At 35.0% G+C, this 17,673-nt stretch overlaps 1 protein-coding gene across 1 annotated transcript in view; it reads right to left on the reverse strand.

Annotated features, from left to right (window-relative positions):
- The window catches only part of coro7 (coronin 7), a 192,673-nt gene that overhangs the window by 34,627 nt on the left and 140,373 nt on the right, over positions 1-17,673 (reverse strand). The gene's annotated exons all lie outside the window — the stretch shown is intronic.

Raw genomic sequence — 17,673 nt, forward strand, 5'->3', positions numbered from 1 at the left:
GTAGTGTAATGGTGTGGGGGATGTTTTCTTGGCACACTTTAGACCCCTTAGTGCAAATTGGGCATCATTTAAATGCCAATGCCTACCTGAGCATTGTTTCTTGACATATGTCCATCCCTTTATGACCACCATGTGCCCATCCTCTGATGGCTACTTCCAGCAGGATAATGCACCATGTCACAAAGCTTGAATCATTTCAAATTGGTTTCTTGAACATGACAATGAGTTTATACAGAATGTACATGTAAACGAACATTTTAATCAGATTGCAATGTTTAGGGTGCATATAAAGAGTATTGTCGTAACCTTAAATCGGATTGACAACATTTTGTGCATGGAAACATAGCCAGTGTCTTCTTGCAGCTCAAGATGTTGCACTGTGTCATAATTTGCATGGGTTTGATCCTTAGGAAACACATTAAATATGATAAAATATGTTTGGAGAAAAGTGTCTGCAAAATGCATTAAAGTAAATATGTTTGGCTTGTGTGTGTGAGAGAGATAATCATGACAGAATGATGTTCAGACTTCAGTACATTCTGAGCAGATTTCACATCAAAACATTTTAAAGGTCCAGTAGATCTGTTGATCCACAGATATCTGATGCTCAGATCTGTGAGGCTGTTCATTTAAAAGAGCTTAGCGAGGCATTAAGGCAGCATGCATGAGGAATGCGACCAGCTGCGCTGACGGCTGCTTCACACGGCCAATAGACACGTGTGTGTGCCTCAGCTTTTAATTAAACTGTCCACCAGCCCGGCCAGAACACCTGACCGCGGCACACAAAGACATATGGGCACCCACACTTTGGTGGTGAAATAAGGATCTGAAGACGTACGATGACAAACAGATTGCTTGGCCTTTCGGTTCACAATGCATCTTTATATTTTACGAGAACCAACAAAAAGGCTCCAAACTACATACCGTGGCGTGTCCTTCTGCGCAGTAATAAAATGTGCATCAACAATGAAGAAAACAAGCCAAGAACTTGGCAAAAACATAATAGAGCTTATTAGTCAACTCAATTGAGCTTTCTGCTGGACTTCATCGCAAACCAAAATCTGTTTCAAATAACGTTGACAGGAAAATTAAACACCAAACTCTTACTTGCACAATAGGGTGAAATACAAAAAAAGACAAACGCAACTTTTAACACTATTCTGAATATTTATATGAACAACAGACTTATATAGCAGTGCTGTCGACTGTGGGTTGCTTAAATCCAGTGGTTTTCAAACTGGGGGCGTGAGATGGTGCCCAGGGGGTCCTAGTTTTATGACATTTTTACATTAAAAGATAATAAATTCTTTTCAATTAAGCCACACAAAAATAAGGTCAATAACCAACAGCACTACATTGTAGTGAAAAAAAAAATCGATTTTTCGATTAATCGTTTTTTTAAAAACGTGGTCGATTAAAAATCGATTCTCAAAGAGCAGAATCGATTTTTTTCATATTTATTTCCGAAAACATTGACCGGAGGAATAGAAGCATTTTAGATTTCGCAAGCAAGACGTGTTGTGGCTTTTAATTTCTTTTTATGAATTACCCACTTGTAAACTGCTGTTCATTGTTCTTTTTTATTAATATAGTATGTGTATTAAATCTATATTCATTGATTTGAATCGAGAATCGAGTATAAAAACCTACCTGAGAACCTAAATCAAAAATTTAATCGAGAATTGGAATCGAATCGATTTGATAGCTTGTGAATCGAAATCGAATCGATCTGGAACATCTGAATCGATACCCAGCCCTACTACACTGTATATTTTAATATGTTTAGTTTAATTCAAATTCAAAGTTTGAGATTGTTTTATGTCATTTATTTTCTTTGGGGGGGGGGGGGGTTCATGCCAAAAAGTTTGAGAACCCATGATTGGGTAAATATTGGACAGAACCAATTGTTGGGTCACAAATAAACCAATGCTGAATTGTTTCAACCCAAATGGAGAGTTGGACTAACTAACATATGGTTTGCATAACAACAATCCAGCATTGGTTTATTTATAACAGTTAGTTTGGTCCAATATTTACCCAACCATGGGTTCAACCAACCCAAAATCTTTCAGACTGTAAAAACAAAATTTTCACAAAAATTTCAGTAGTTGATACCAATATTATTGTAATATGACAAACCTTGATATTTGGGTCAGTGACAAAAACAGTTTGGCAAATTGAGAAATATTTTTTTTAAACTTGTTTTAAAAGCATGCATCAGGTTTATTTCAGTGCACATAGTTTATTTAAGTTAATTTTATGCAATACAAAATTACATTTGCAGAATTTTTATGAAAGTTAAGACTGAATGGACCTCAAAATGTCAAATGGTGTAACCGCCAATTGCGCCACAGAATGAGAAATATTAAATATTTTATCCACCTTGATGGTATGTAGGCGTAATCATAAAAAAATAATAATTTTAAAATATAATTTATTAGTTATTTCTAAATGTAATTTTTTAGGCATTTTTGTTATATTTGTCCTGACATATGCTGAAAACAGCTGTGTTTTCTAAATAATCTTTGACAAATGATGTAAAAATGTATGTTAAAAAATCATATTACACTAAACTAGATGATAATATTTTATTTCACCTTTTTTATGAATATATTTATATTTTTATTTAAGAAAAAACTAGTTACAGCAATTGACACAGACCGGTTACACCACATTGACATTTTTGCAAAATATTTTCCAAAAATTATTTCAAAATGAAATAAAACCATAAATTTTACACTTGGTCCTTAATAAAGAGAATGTATGTAAGTAATCTGCAATTTTTTTCAGAAATTTTAACCCTTTTACATTTAATTTATCCATACGGACACAAAATAATTAACGTCACGTCATTGACCCGTTTATGTCAATACCAATACCATTGCTAAGACTAAATATTGTCCTAATAATAAAAAATAAAAAAAAAAATATATATATATATATTAGGGCCGGGACTTTAACGCGTTAATTAAGATTAATTAATTACACAAAAAATAACGCGTTAAACATTTTAACGCATTTTAATCGCACTTATTAATAGAGTCATTCGTAAATGCTGCAGACCCTGTTTTAGTTCGAGAACTCCGGGGTTGTGATGCAGTGTAAATAAAAGTAGACGGAACCTAAACGAACAGCTGATTTTAACGTGACAACGCATCAATTTCAAAGTAAAAATGATTTATTCTGGTAAATGGAGGTTTGCAACGGAGGTTTTGCCCAATAAACATCTACCAACAAACTACAGATTATTTTAACATGTATCCTAATGTCTGTTATATGTTAATGTTTGAGTATTGTTGGGTTTAAATATTGTTGTAATGTTGTTTTGTTTCAATTTAATTAGTTTATTACGAGTTTAATTTAAGTTTTGTTTGCTACTTTAAAACGAATTTCGTTTCAAATAATTTGTCTCGTAATTATAAACAATGTTTTGTTGTTAGGTTTTGTGAATATAAATTAAAAAGAACATTAAAAGCAACACCGTGCATCTCATTGATGCATATGCTACCGAATGCCAAAACATGCAGTGAGTAGCCTATATCACTTACTTTTCAAAAAATCAGCCTGGCAGTGCCCAGAAGTTAAATTTACACGCGCAAGAGCATAATGTAGCAGCACGTTTGATTTGCGGTGTGCTTAAGACTTTTAAAAATCAACTTCATATTAATTTTAATAGGCTACTTTGACGGAGGACACGCACAGAGAACAGCGACAGCAGGTAAAGGAAAAAAGTTAAACGAATAGAGTCAGTTTGTAAGAACATTTTTAAATTGACTATAAGATCATCAATATGAACTCTGAACAATGAACTATTATAAACATAACAGCAAGAAAAGCTGAAGAGTAACTCGCAACATTAAAGCAATAAGCATTTATGTAGGCTAAAGCTATATATCACCTCTTATTTTTTTTATTTAGTTAAGTTTCAATGGTAACACTAAAGGCGCGTACATTATGCAGCGCTTTTCACATCCGAATCCCACTTAAGAAACTTATAAACGATGTGCAACCAACTTAAAAAATATATTATGCACATTTTTATATATTTTAATTTTAATATAGGCTATATAGTATATTATGTTTTGTTGTTTTTATACGCGAGGTGGGGCATCCGCGCACATAGGTACCAGAACACAGACAGTCAAAACCTGAGAAGTCCCGAACCCTGCAATTATTAAACAAATGACTACTTTAAGAAATGCGGGCCAGGAAGCGGGTCGGGTATAATATATATATTTTTTTTCTTTTCGGTCCGAGTTGCGGGCGGGTTGTTTATACATTGACCCGCGCATCACTGGTAAGCGTCGATAAGAGCATGGTTGTGTGTAAGATATGCAACAAGGAATTCACATATCACCGCAGCACATCGAGCCTCAAGTATCATCTCAATGCAAAACATACAGCAGCTAGCGTGGACATTAGCCCCACTCCGGGTACAACGACTTGGTTGAACAAAAATAAACAATATTTTGTTAAGCTTATGTATTCAGTCATTATTCATAAAAATCCATGTAAAAATACTTCTTAATGTTCTCAGGTCAAATATTTATATGAGATTAAAATGCGATTAATTTAGATTAATTAATTACAAAGCCTCTAATTAATTAGATTAATTTTTTTAATCGAGTCCCGGCCCTAATATATATATATATATATATTAGGGCTGTCAAAAGATTAATCGCGATTAATCGCATCCAACATAAAAGTTTGTGTTTACATAGCATATGTGTGTGTACTGTGTATAAATATTATGTATATATAAATACACACACATTCATGTATATATTTAAGAAATATTTGCATTTAAATACTGTATATACATTTCTATAATTTATATTATATATAAATATAAATATTTTATATATAATATAATTTTTTTTTCTTAAATATATACATGATTGGGTGTGTTTTTATATATAAATAATAATTATACACAGTACACACACATATGTTATGTAAACACAAACTTTTATTTTGGATGCGATTAATCGCGATTAATCTTTTGACAGCCCTAATATATATATATATATATATATATATATATATATATATATATATATATATATATATATATATATATATTGTAAATACTAACAAATCAAATTAAAATATAAATGCTTTGAATTTGTAAGGCCAGTAACGAATGACTTTATAAGTAATAGAACAAACAATTTTAACAACGCAATAGTCAGTGTTTATTATGTTAAATATAGTTGTAATGCGCAGATACGATACTTAGAAACAAAGTTTGCATCTTTTCATTCTTGTGTTTACATTCACCCAATCCCTGACCACCTGTGTTTACATTAATACTTGTATGTAAGACATCTGGTGTTTCCAAACGCATTCAAGTGAACAAATCCGTCTTAGGTTCTGGAGACAGAATGTGTCCATGTTACAAAACATCTGCTTCACGCTCTCACAGGCGTTTTTATAAATGCAGGACACATTTCATTGAAGCTGTGTTCTTATATCCTCATTAGAAAACAACTGCTATTCTCTGGCGAGAACAAACCCTTTACATGTGATTTGTCCGTTACACCTCACCGTGTGTGTGGTACAAACCCCGACCTCACCACGGCCCGGAAGCAAGGAGCTAAGCGTTAAAATCCAGACATCAACCGACTTCAAGGGGCATAAGGATATAAGCGTTAAACTACCTGTCAGCAGAGCTTGAGAACCAGACGACCTGGCAGAAGAGAGCGGAGAAGAAGCAGGGATAGATAGAAGACGAACACGGAGGGTCACGACCTGGACGACCCCTGCTGCTCAGGGTCACAGGAAGAGACTCTGTTTCACTATGAGCTTGTTAGTCACACATACACAGCCACAAAACATATTCACACAAACAGAGAGGTCCCTGCTATCTGCACCAAAAACTAAAGGTGTGTTTACACTTGAGAAATTAGGTTGGATTTAAACGAACTCTGGTGTGATTGCTCAGTCAGTGCACTCTTTTTGAGTAATTGTAAATGCTTCCACGCAAACCTTGGTGCAAACCAAATAAGCAGACAGAGACACTAAAAAAGTGCATATCGGTGTGCTTCCATTTGCTCTTGACTGAAATGTGAACACAACATGGACCAAAGACAAAAACAGTCCATAAAGAGGAAGTGATAACTAGACGCGACCCCAGAAATCACACAATTTCTTAACATAGAAAGAACGTTTATTTTATTTTTGTTTGAACTTATACAGGAATTCCTGGTGCTGTTGAACATTTTATATGCAAGTTTTCATGGATAAAACACTTCTATTTGTACGCGCATGAGTGCATTTAGCTTAGCACACTGCAATATTTAGCCAAATCTATCGCAAAATTCACATCATAAGGCCTGACCAATAAGGTTGTGAACTTATCCTTATGCTGCATTCACACCAGCCACAGTAGAGGTGTCAAGCGCGAGTGATTTCAATGTTAAGTCAATGTGAAGACGCGTTGATTTGGGTCTGGAGGTCTTGCGGCACGAATGAGGCGTTAAGCGCAGCGCGATAGACACGATTCCGCCTCATTCGCGCGAATTGCGCGAATTAAGCGTTGCCGCAGGAAACGCACGGGTTGGAAAAATTTGAACTTTGGCGGAAAAACATGGCAGGTTAACTAATCAGGAGCTTGTTATAGTAGTGACGTGATTACAGGAAGCGAGCAGAGTCACAGAAGCCCCTCCTATGACGCAAATTTCCGCGTGAATGTGTCGATGATTAGAATTTCATGCGTTGCTTTCAAGCGTCAAACTAGACGTTGTAGACGCAAATTTTATGCCTTAAACACGCCTGGTGTGAACACACAGTAATGCCTTTAGGTTTGGTGCGCTGTTATAAATGCCAGGGTTAAACAGGCCAAAAACATTTTGATCGCCCCCTGTTGGCTTACTGCAGTATTGGTCATAAACCTCACCCTTTCCATGTAAACGAGTGGGACTTCAAATCAAATTACACTTCAAATTATTTTTCCCAATGATGGTTTCTGTTATTTTAGTTTTATCACCCTGATGGACTTTTATGTGTTTGTTATTCTAATAAGTTCAGTTTAAGTTAGTTATTAGATGGTTTTAACTCTTTACCCAACAGCATTTTTTTTAAAAAGTTGCCAGGCAGCGCCAGCATTTTTGTATGTTTTTACAAAAGTTTAATTCCTTACAGAAAACGTTCTTTAAAAATATAAACATACAAAATATTAAATGAAAGAACAGACCTCTGCTTTCAGAAAAAAAGTTTCATCCTATCTTCATTTGTTCTCTTTTATCACCACTCAAAAATGGGTAGGTTTTTCAGGACGGTTTCACATTTGGTGCGATTGCCTGGTCCGAACCAGAGTTCGATTGCTCCCCCCTCCCAATGGACTGTGTTCACAAATTATTTTTGCATCCGAACCGCGGTACGCTTGCATGATCAAGATGCAGCCGGCGCGTTATCATGTTGCTTGGCAACCGCTGTAAACGAGAAGACGACAAGCGTGATTGACGAACTCCAAGCAGAGAGATGATTTCTGAATGCCTCCGCAAAAAGACTCATCGAAACGACTTTAGTATGTTTGGGGCAGACAGACGCAAGTGCGTTTCTGTATTATTTCTTTGAAAACAAAACCAAAGGTTTAAAAAAATAAGAACAAAAGTCAAGCAAGCAATCTATGCATTTTGTTGTCAAGGTAAGTGCACGCACACAAACACACACGTCTGTTTTGGTGGGACATTCCATATAATACGTAATTAACAGTGGTTCACTTCCGTGATTTGGTACGATTGCGCTCACATTAGCAGCGAACCGATCTGGAGTTCACATGAACCGGACCCCAGACCACCCTTTTTAAGCGGACTCGAGTACGTTTCGCGGGTGCGCACCCGAGTTCGGAAGACAGCGTTCACATCATCTAAATGTACCGAACTCTGATGTCAATCGAACCCGGGTGTGCACCAAAAGTGCTAATGTGAAAACGCCCTCAAAGACTCAACATTTTGAGCAAAAAGCTGAGATAATTGTGTTTTTGTGAAGGACTTTTTTTAGAGATCAGATTCAGAGCACTGATCAATACATACACGGAGTTTGAACTGTTTGGTGTAAGAGAATACTTCCAGGTTTTAAAAGTTGGGTAAGAACCCCCAACTGGTGGATAGCGGTATTACAGATTGTCTTTAGTCAAACAGGAATATGGGTGGGACCTTACGATCACTACTGATCACACTCTGGCTCCAAATAACATCATCGGCGTAAGATGTCAGCAGCCATTTTTTAGCCAATTTGGCATAGTTTCTTTACAGTGGAAGTCTATGGAGACTCGCCATCCATCTCTTTTACAGTCTAAGCAAAACTTTTTTTGAACCAACCTTTTTGGTCCAGACAAGAAAAACCAAAAGAACTGATCTAAAAGTGCAGTGCCTTGCAAAAAACCTTTAGAGGTGCTTGATCATGTTATGCCCATTCGGTCGCGAATGCCTTTCTGGGGGGTGGATGGGGGGTTGGTCCCCCCTTTGTTTGTTTGCAAAAAGAGCACTTTAAGCATCAAAGGGCAAAGGGGCACATGACTGTAGAAGTGTGCACACGACCTAAACCTGAGCGCTTGGGTCCAGTTAAAATCAGTCTAGCTTATATTACCAACGAACAATCATCAGTCTTCTGAAGTCGTTCCTGAAAATCCTTCTGATGATGGAGAAACTCAAGTGGAGGGAATCTTTTCCGTCCTGTAAATAACTTCATTGCAGTGCAGCGTTTCGGTTTAAAATAAACTGACATCATCAGATTCAACATCCAGCACTGAATCATCTAAACGTGCTTCAGAACCAACAGGACCTAAGCCATCTCATCTCGGTGTGAAATTAAGAGAGATAAATACATGGTTAAGGCAACACAGGGACAGCTGAGGTCTGCAAATATTAGATTACGATCCAATGAACTATTTCAGTGTGAAAGGAGCCAAAAACATCACGAGGGCTTTAAAACTCCAAAATGAGGGGTCCACTTCATCAGTATGTAAAGTAACACTACTGTGGGGATCTTTTAAGCTTTGCTTTTTGCACACTGTTGCTCAAAGACTTGATGTATCATGTGTTAAAGACAAAAAACGTCTAGACAGACCTTAGTTACTCACTCAAGGCTAAGGTTGTGCTTATGGATGCAATGATAATATTTCATACCTTTCATTACATCTCAAACTCCAAACAACAACGTGTGCACAAAGAAGTTCATCATCTGACACCAAAAAATGCCTTTTATTCTTAAAATTCTGTTGTAACTGTTGTTAGTGTAGATACCATCTTTGGCACCTACTTACTTTTGATATTATCTTACTTCTGTGAAACATTATCACCTGACTCGTGTGACTGGATGCCACTGTTGTTGATCTTTATCGGATTTGTCCATCCCCCGGTTACTCCGGTATCTTTTACTATCTCTCTACAGGATCGGATCAGAGATCAAGAAGACACATTCTTGGGTCTTATGGGACATGCGACAACACGTGCTTTAAAGCGGGTCCGTGCATGTTTGGATACATTCTTAAAGGGACACTAGACTTTTTTTTTATAAATACGCTCATTTTCCAGCTCCTCTAAAGTTAAACATACCATTTTGGAATCCATTCAGCTGATCTTCGGGTCTGGCGGTACTACTTTTAGCATAGCTTAGCATACTCCATTGAATCTGATTAGACCATTAGCATTTCGCTAAAAATAACCAAAAAGTTTCAATATTTTTCCTATTTAAAACTTGACTCTTCTGTAGTTACATCGTGTACTAAGACTGACAGAAAATTAAAAGTTGTGATTTTCCAGACCGATATAGCTAGGAACTATACTCTCATTCTGGCGTAATAATCAAGGACTTCGCTGCTGTAACATGGCGCAATGAAATTAAGCAGTGCCCGAAAATAGTTCCCTTAGTAACTTTCAATAGCAGGGGACTATTTTTGGCCAACTTTAAATTTTCTGTCGGTCTTCGTACACAATGTAACTACAGAAGAGTCAAATTTTAAATATAAAAAAATATCTAAACTTTTTTAGCGCAATGCTAATGGTCTAATCAGATTCAATGGATTATGCTAAGATATGCTAAAAGTGCTAGCGCCAGATCCGGAGATCGGCTAAATGGATTCCAAAACGGTAAAAATCAAATGTTTAACTCTAGGGGATCTGGAAAATTAGCATATTTTCAAAAAAGTGGAGTGTCCCTTTAAAAGAGACCTTTTTGACAAGAAGGTACAAAAGTTGTCACTGGTGTGGTACCTTTACAAAAAGTACACTTTTGTACCTCAAAGGCTTTTAAAAATGTACAGTGACAACTTTCGTATCTTTTTCTGAAAGTGTAAAATAACTTTTTGTGTTAATGTTTGTTTTTATTTTTAAAAGTGTACAATTACATATATTTGTGTATGTGTGTGTTTGTGAGGGAGAGGTTAAGTGCTTCCCTTATCTTTTGTGGATGAAATGATTCGCTAAACAAATAAATAAAAGGAAATCTGTGCATACATGAATCAGATGTAAATCAGACATCTGTCTCTACCTGCATAAACTACAGATTTCAGATAGTAAAGGTGATGAAAACATCACATCACACATACTACATCAATGTGTTTATGGATATGAGCCATGTGATTTACTAGATAGTTTGAGGTGTGTCATCTGGCAACAACCCTAAACACATGCTTGCCTTAAGCATCACAGGACACAGACACTTAAAATAAATAATAAACATACAGTTTCATCTTTGCGTGACGCAACAATTTGATTCTCTTGTTCATTTAAGCAATAAGCTACAAGATGCTATTTTACAGCAATTTACTGTATAGCCTATCGTAAATATACTGCAAAGTGAATTTATACAATAGTTATGCATTTGGCAGACACCTTTATCCATAAAATACATTTCAAATAAACATTTTCTCAGTTTGTGTGTTTCCTGGGAACAATTAATAAATTGGGGGAGAGTTTGGAAAAAACTTGCAATTCTGTTACACATAGCACACACTGCATCTTTAAAAGTATGGCTTCAATCACTTGATTATTATGTAGTCATAAAACACAACACTACACAAACGCACACACAATACTAAACAAACAATCATGTTTGAAAAGTCCAGAATCAGCAATTTGTCCCAGCACGTGTATCTTTGGTGTTTTTGTTGATTGGTTTCATTTGTTTGTTTCTGGGCTCTGAATTAACAGCGTTTCTCTTGTATTCACATTTAATAGGCACGCCTGGCATTATAAAATCACTGGCAACAGATTTTGAAATAAATAAATAAAACACATCTTGAACAAATCAAACAAACAGGGTCTCCATTACCCATAATGCATCAGTGTCTTTGTCTCTGGAGCGATAAATCAGGATTTACCTTCCTCTTTGTATGATTTTGAGTCTGATTCATTGTGGTTTCTGTGTCGTGTGATAATGGAAACGCATGTTTGTGTGTGATTGGGAGAGCGCATGATAAGGCCATGTGTGTATGTGTGTGTGGTATGAGGTTTTTTATGAGCATCTTCTCAGCTGTCTGCCATGGAGGTCTGCACGGTGTGAAATGTGAATATGCACACACACCACATGTCTTCAACATGTCTTCCTGTCCAATTCATTCCTTACTTTCTTTTTAGGAACGTTCACTTTGGCTGTAGTGAACATTTAGTAGTTAAAGACCCAATACTATTGACCTTTGAGTATCAATAAAAAAATAACATAAAAATCACACTTTGGTTAAAATGTACAAAAATGCCAATGAACTAAAATATTATACATTTAAATGTTTAATGCTTTCATTGACTTTATTTAACAACATTCATTCATTTTCAGAATGTTAACCCTTTAAATGGCAGTTTGTTTACATGATGGAATTGTTGTTTTATGACAAAATAGGGCTGTCAAAAGAAGTTTGTATTGCATAGTATATTTGTGTGCATATTACATGTAATTATTATGTATATATAATTACACACATACATGTATAAATTTAAAAAAATGTTGTTTGGTATATATTTTAAGATAAATATATAGTATTAAATATATTAAAATCTAAATACATAAATACATAAATAAAAACATAAATAAGTAAATATATTTTACTTATTTATATACACACAAACACACACACAAACACACACACAAACACACACACAAACACACACACAAACACACAAACACACACACACACACACACACACACACAAACACACACACACACACACACACACACACACACACACACACACACACACACACACACACACACACACACACACACACACACACACACACACACACACACACACACACACACACACACAAATGTTTTTTAAGTACATACATGCATTTGTGCGTGTATCGATATATACAAAATAATTACACACAATGCACACAAATATATTATGCAAAAGCCAACTTTTATTTAATATGCGATTAATCACGATTAATCGAGATTAATCTTTTGACAGCCTTAGAACAAAAAATATATTTCTAATTATTTCTAATATTTTCTAATTATTATAAATATAAATATTTCTAATTATTACAAAATAATTACTCACAATGCACACACATATATTATGCAAAAGCGAACTTTTATTTAATATGCGATTAATCGTGATTCATCTTTTGACAGCCTTAGAAAAAAATATATATTTCTAATTATTTCTTAAATTTTCTAATTATTACAAAATATTTACACAAAATGCACAAACATATATCATGCAAAGGCAAACTTTTATTTAATATGCGATTAATCACGATTAATCGTGATGAATCTTTTGACAGCCTTAGAAAAAATATATTTCTAATTATTTTGTAATATTTTCTAATTATTACAAATATAAATATTTCTAATTATTACAAAATAATTACACACAATGCACAAACATATTTTATGCAAAAGCAAACCTTTATTTAATATGCGATTAATAAAGATTAATCGTGATTAATCTTTTGACAGGCTTAGAAAAAAATATATTTCTAATTATTTATAATATTTTCTTATTATTAAAAATATAAATATTTCTAATTTCTAATTATTCCAAAATAATTACACACAATGCACACACATATATTATGCAAAAGCGAACTTTTATTTAATGTGCGATTAATCGCGATTAATCGTGATTAATCTTTCGACAGCCTTAGAAAAAATATGTCTAATTATTTCTAATATTTTCTAATTATTTAAAATATAACTATTTCTTATTTCTAATTATTTTCCATATACCAAATGTGGAACTGAATTAATTTATATAATAAGTCATTATTTTGAGCAGTTTCAAATTTTGACACAAAAATTTTCATGACAAAAAGTCCATGTAAAAAAATGACATAAAATAGCCTATTATATATTAATATTTTTCAATATTTCAACCAGAATCAAACTATGAAACATTAACATTTTACAATTGTAAAAATAAGGCATTTTAATTATACTGACTAACAAACTTTTCATTGCCATTAAAGTAAAATTACCGAACATAAACATAAGAGCCCGATAAAAAAAATGCTCATTTACAAGAAAACACTTAAGAGAGTTTTGCATCTGAAAAATTCAGTGTAAAATTCACTTAACACTTAACGTGATCATGATCAATCACGCTATTTTAAACAAAATATCTGTGCTATTTATATTTACAGTACTGGATTATGTTCTTGTACTGTATTTAAAGGGATAGTTCACCCAAAAATGACAATTCTGTCAACATGTATTTACCCTTGTGTTGTTCTAAACCTGTATGGGTTTCTTTGTTTTGTTGAACACAAAGAAAGATATTTATAATCAAGCAGGAAGCAGAAGCACCATTGACTTCCATAGTAAGACATAAAAATACTACGGAAGTCAACTGTGCTCCAAAACTGTTTGATTAAAAAAATTCCCCAAATATCTTCCTTTGTGTTCATCAGAACAAAAAAATGTAAACTGGTTTGAAACAACTTAAGTATAAATGATGACTATCCCTTTAAAAGCTATTGTGATTGCTGTCTATTTAGAGTACTCGAAAGTCACATATTATGTACGCTGTAGAAAAAAAGCCTGTTTGGACAGCAAGCGACCAGCTCTTCAAATATAAGTGTTGCCATCTACCGCTTAAAACCTGACATCGGATGTCCACTATAGCACTAGTTTTGTAATCGTGCACTGTTGTGGATGAACACATAGCGATCATTTTTGAGAACTGCTGAGATCATACCTCAACAAACCACAAACATCAGAGCTGTCATTCCACACATACCTCACAGCGGTCCACTACTGCGAGAGACAGACAGACGCTCCGCTCCAAATACTCGCCGAGCTGCCTGCCTAAACAGCATTTTACAGGTGCGCTCACGACATGAAGGCAGAGCGAAACTTCAGGCCGCAAAGCGATGGAAAACATGCCATCTGTCAAACTGTCATAGCACGGCTCTCGACTGCACATTTCTGATCGGTGATATCAGCCTGAATTTAATAATGCATCAAGTTTTAAATCAAAAGAGAAAATATACTGAATAGCACTGAGTTTGCAACACAAAGGTCACAAGTTTGATTTAAAGGGGACACACATGATAATAAAATGCATAGACTGAAATGAATGAATAAATTAAAAAAAATTTAAATATATAAAAAAAATTAAAGAAAAAATATCTATACATTGTAAAAAATGCAGTATTTTTGTCAAATCAACATATGATTTTTTAGAAAAAATTAAGTTAAACAATTTTAACTTGTATTTATAAGTTATGTCAACTTATCACAGATCAAAACTTAAAATAGTAGGTTGAATTGACTTGAGGGTTATAACTTTATGCTGCATTTTTTTATTTTACAGTGTACTGAATCTGATTTATAAGGAAAGCATATATAAAAATGTTTTCTATTATTTTTCACTTTTGACCAGCTGTCAGAGTAATTTATGCATGTACTCATGAAATCAGAGCCCAAGCTCTTAAAATGTCATTACAAGTGGTCACTGGAGATGTTGGCTCGCCTGAACGCTTGCGATCAGATCTCATGAGATGGATGTTAACATCAAGTGTAAATAGAGCCTATAGTTAGCATGCTAACTATATGTATGTCTGACTAATTTGAAACTAAATGCAGATTGACGGTGGTGAATGGATGTGCTCGGTGTCGCCCCCTATAGGTAGAGTTAGGAAATCCTGAGAGTACAAAGACACCTAAAGGTAAAAACTGACTGCGAGATTCCCAGCCTTTCCCGTCGGAATGCAACACCCCCATAATAAATCACAGCATTCCCAAAATTCCCTATGGTCTTTTCACACGGAAAAAGAAGGTGATTTTTTCAGCTGAACTTACTCATCTTATCATTTCCAGTTACTGTATAATTCAACACCATAACTTCCTATTTGGAAGTCTCACAGTGTGTGTGTGTGTGTATGTGTTGTCTGTAATGACTGCGGGAACTCTTTGAAGGTGACATCATGTGACATTTGACATGTGCCAGTGGGTCCTGGTTATGGGGTCAGGGTCTACCTGCATCTGTTTGGACTATTTATTATCTAAATATTAGCACGCTTTTTACAAGCGCTCTATCATTTCACACCCAACACAGAGGGACAGTACAGCAATAGACGGCATTATCATATGAGGTGAGAGGAACAGGTGGAAACTTCATTATCAGAATCACTTCTATAAATACAACTTCATATTTGTGTGAGTGAGCGAGCAAGAAACTACATCTGGAAATGAATACCTTTTTTAAAGAGTGCATTACTGTAAGTCAACCACATTTGTTGCTATAAAACGGAGGCCGGCCATGGCTGTAAATCTTAATGAAATTGTGAGGCCAATAAACTTCTCGTAATTTCCAAACCTTTAATGCTGTGACATAACTTCTCAGTGTAATGTGCAAAGACATCTAAAAGTAAAACCCGGATAAACTGATGTCCCCAAAGTGTGCGGACCAATGGAAGGAAAGCCGAATATCGGTGGCCCCACTGGCACACAAATCACATACCTAAAAAAGACATGCTTACACAGAGTTGAGTAAGGAAAGTCAGGAAATAAAAAATGAAAAAGTTGCGCAAGTAAGTAAATTATTGCAGTAATTAAAGTTGTGGTAAGTCAAATTGAAAGTCAAGTAAAGCAAAAGAAGAGAGAGAGCAAGAGAGAGAGATTATGATGAAGTACTCGTGACACTTTAGGTAAAATGTAAAGTATTTATTTTGGCCCAAAATAAGTTGATGACAATCAGAAACAAACACGGACGTGGACACGCACGCACGCGCACACACAGAAGTGTCCATTGAAGGGTTTATGACAGCGACAAGTGTCGCACACTGAATCCCTTCATACTATCAACAGTCTGTCTCTGCAGTCTAAACTCTTATTGATCTTAACTAAACCTAACTAAAGATTTACCGCACCTCCAAACCAATTACTCACGATCTGTACGCGCGGAGAGCTTTTATCTGAGAGCTGCAGATGTAAACATCCTTAAACACTATAAATGATCCATCATCACACAGGTCAGAGTGAGAGAGACGGGCAGAGACTGCATTGCATTGTGGGATACGGTAGTCCACACAGTGTGCTGTAGTACATTTTACATGGGCAACGTACAGTATATACTTTATATACAGTGCATACTGCAGAAATAGCACGAGTAGTATGGTGGTATAAAGTATGGAGGTGTGTTATTTGAATGGAAACTTCAGTTCAAGTTATACATTGAATCAGAGCTAAACATGCATGAAATCATTTATTTTTTCTTGCCCTTTAATGTAATGTATCACATATGTGTCTGTATATGCGTGCTTCAGACTCTATACACAGAGAGACCCCAGAATCTGTGCCAGCGTGCCATAGTCATCTTACAGTATTCCTTATCACAGGGGTCTCCAACGTGGTGCCCGCGGATATCATTTTTTTTTATATTAGCTTGTCTTGGTTTAAATGTCAACATTTTAAACAATACTGAAATATTTTTTCAAGTTTTGAGTCTCCATTGTGATAGCCCTTGCCCACAAAAAGGTTGGAGACCCCTGCCTTATACTGTACAGACCCCAGATCAGCAAATGTTTCTTCATGTTTTAAACACAAATCTTACAGAATTGATGAAAGACTGAATTCAAACACAAAATATCTTACGCAATTTAGTAATATTAAGTAACTGCAATGATTATTTGCAGTGTTCAACAAATCTGAGATGATTTAAGGGCCAACTTCTCTGAACAATGGAGAAAAAGGCCTGATCGCTATTATACAGAATGAGAAACAGCCTTAATACAATAACTCTCTTACTACTGTAAACAGTTTGCAAACGCACTGCAGCTGTTGCTTTATAGTTCAGTAACTGGACCATCAAGACTCACGAGTGAACATCACATTTATGCTTAAGGCCGGCTGTAATGCACAGAACGTCAACAATTTTAATTTATGCACAAAAATATAAAATGATATAATGGTATATTTAGTGGCAGTATACAAAATCCCTTGCCCCTGTTTTATTTGGATCTCTCAACAAATCACAAAAACATTAAACGGCAACCTTTATGTCGCTTTTAATTAAATTGTATTTTTAATGTAACAAGTACATATACATAACGTATAGGATTTAGGGACATTTACTCAGTATTTTTCCACAAAAAAATGTGAAATTTCCAAACTATGGAGTAGATCTATCAGAAATTTTACTATGGGAATTGTGTTGTTTTGTTATTTAAAAAAAATATTATGTTGCCACACACTTATGTTTTTGTCTACAAAAAAAAAAC

Source organism: Paramisgurnus dabryanus, chromosome 3 (genome assembly GCF_030506205.2).
Source record: "Paramisgurnus dabryanus chromosome 3, PD_genome_1.1, whole genome shotgun sequence".
NCBI lineage: Eukaryota > Metazoa > Chordata > Actinopteri > Cypriniformes > Cobitidae > Paramisgurnus > Paramisgurnus dabryanus.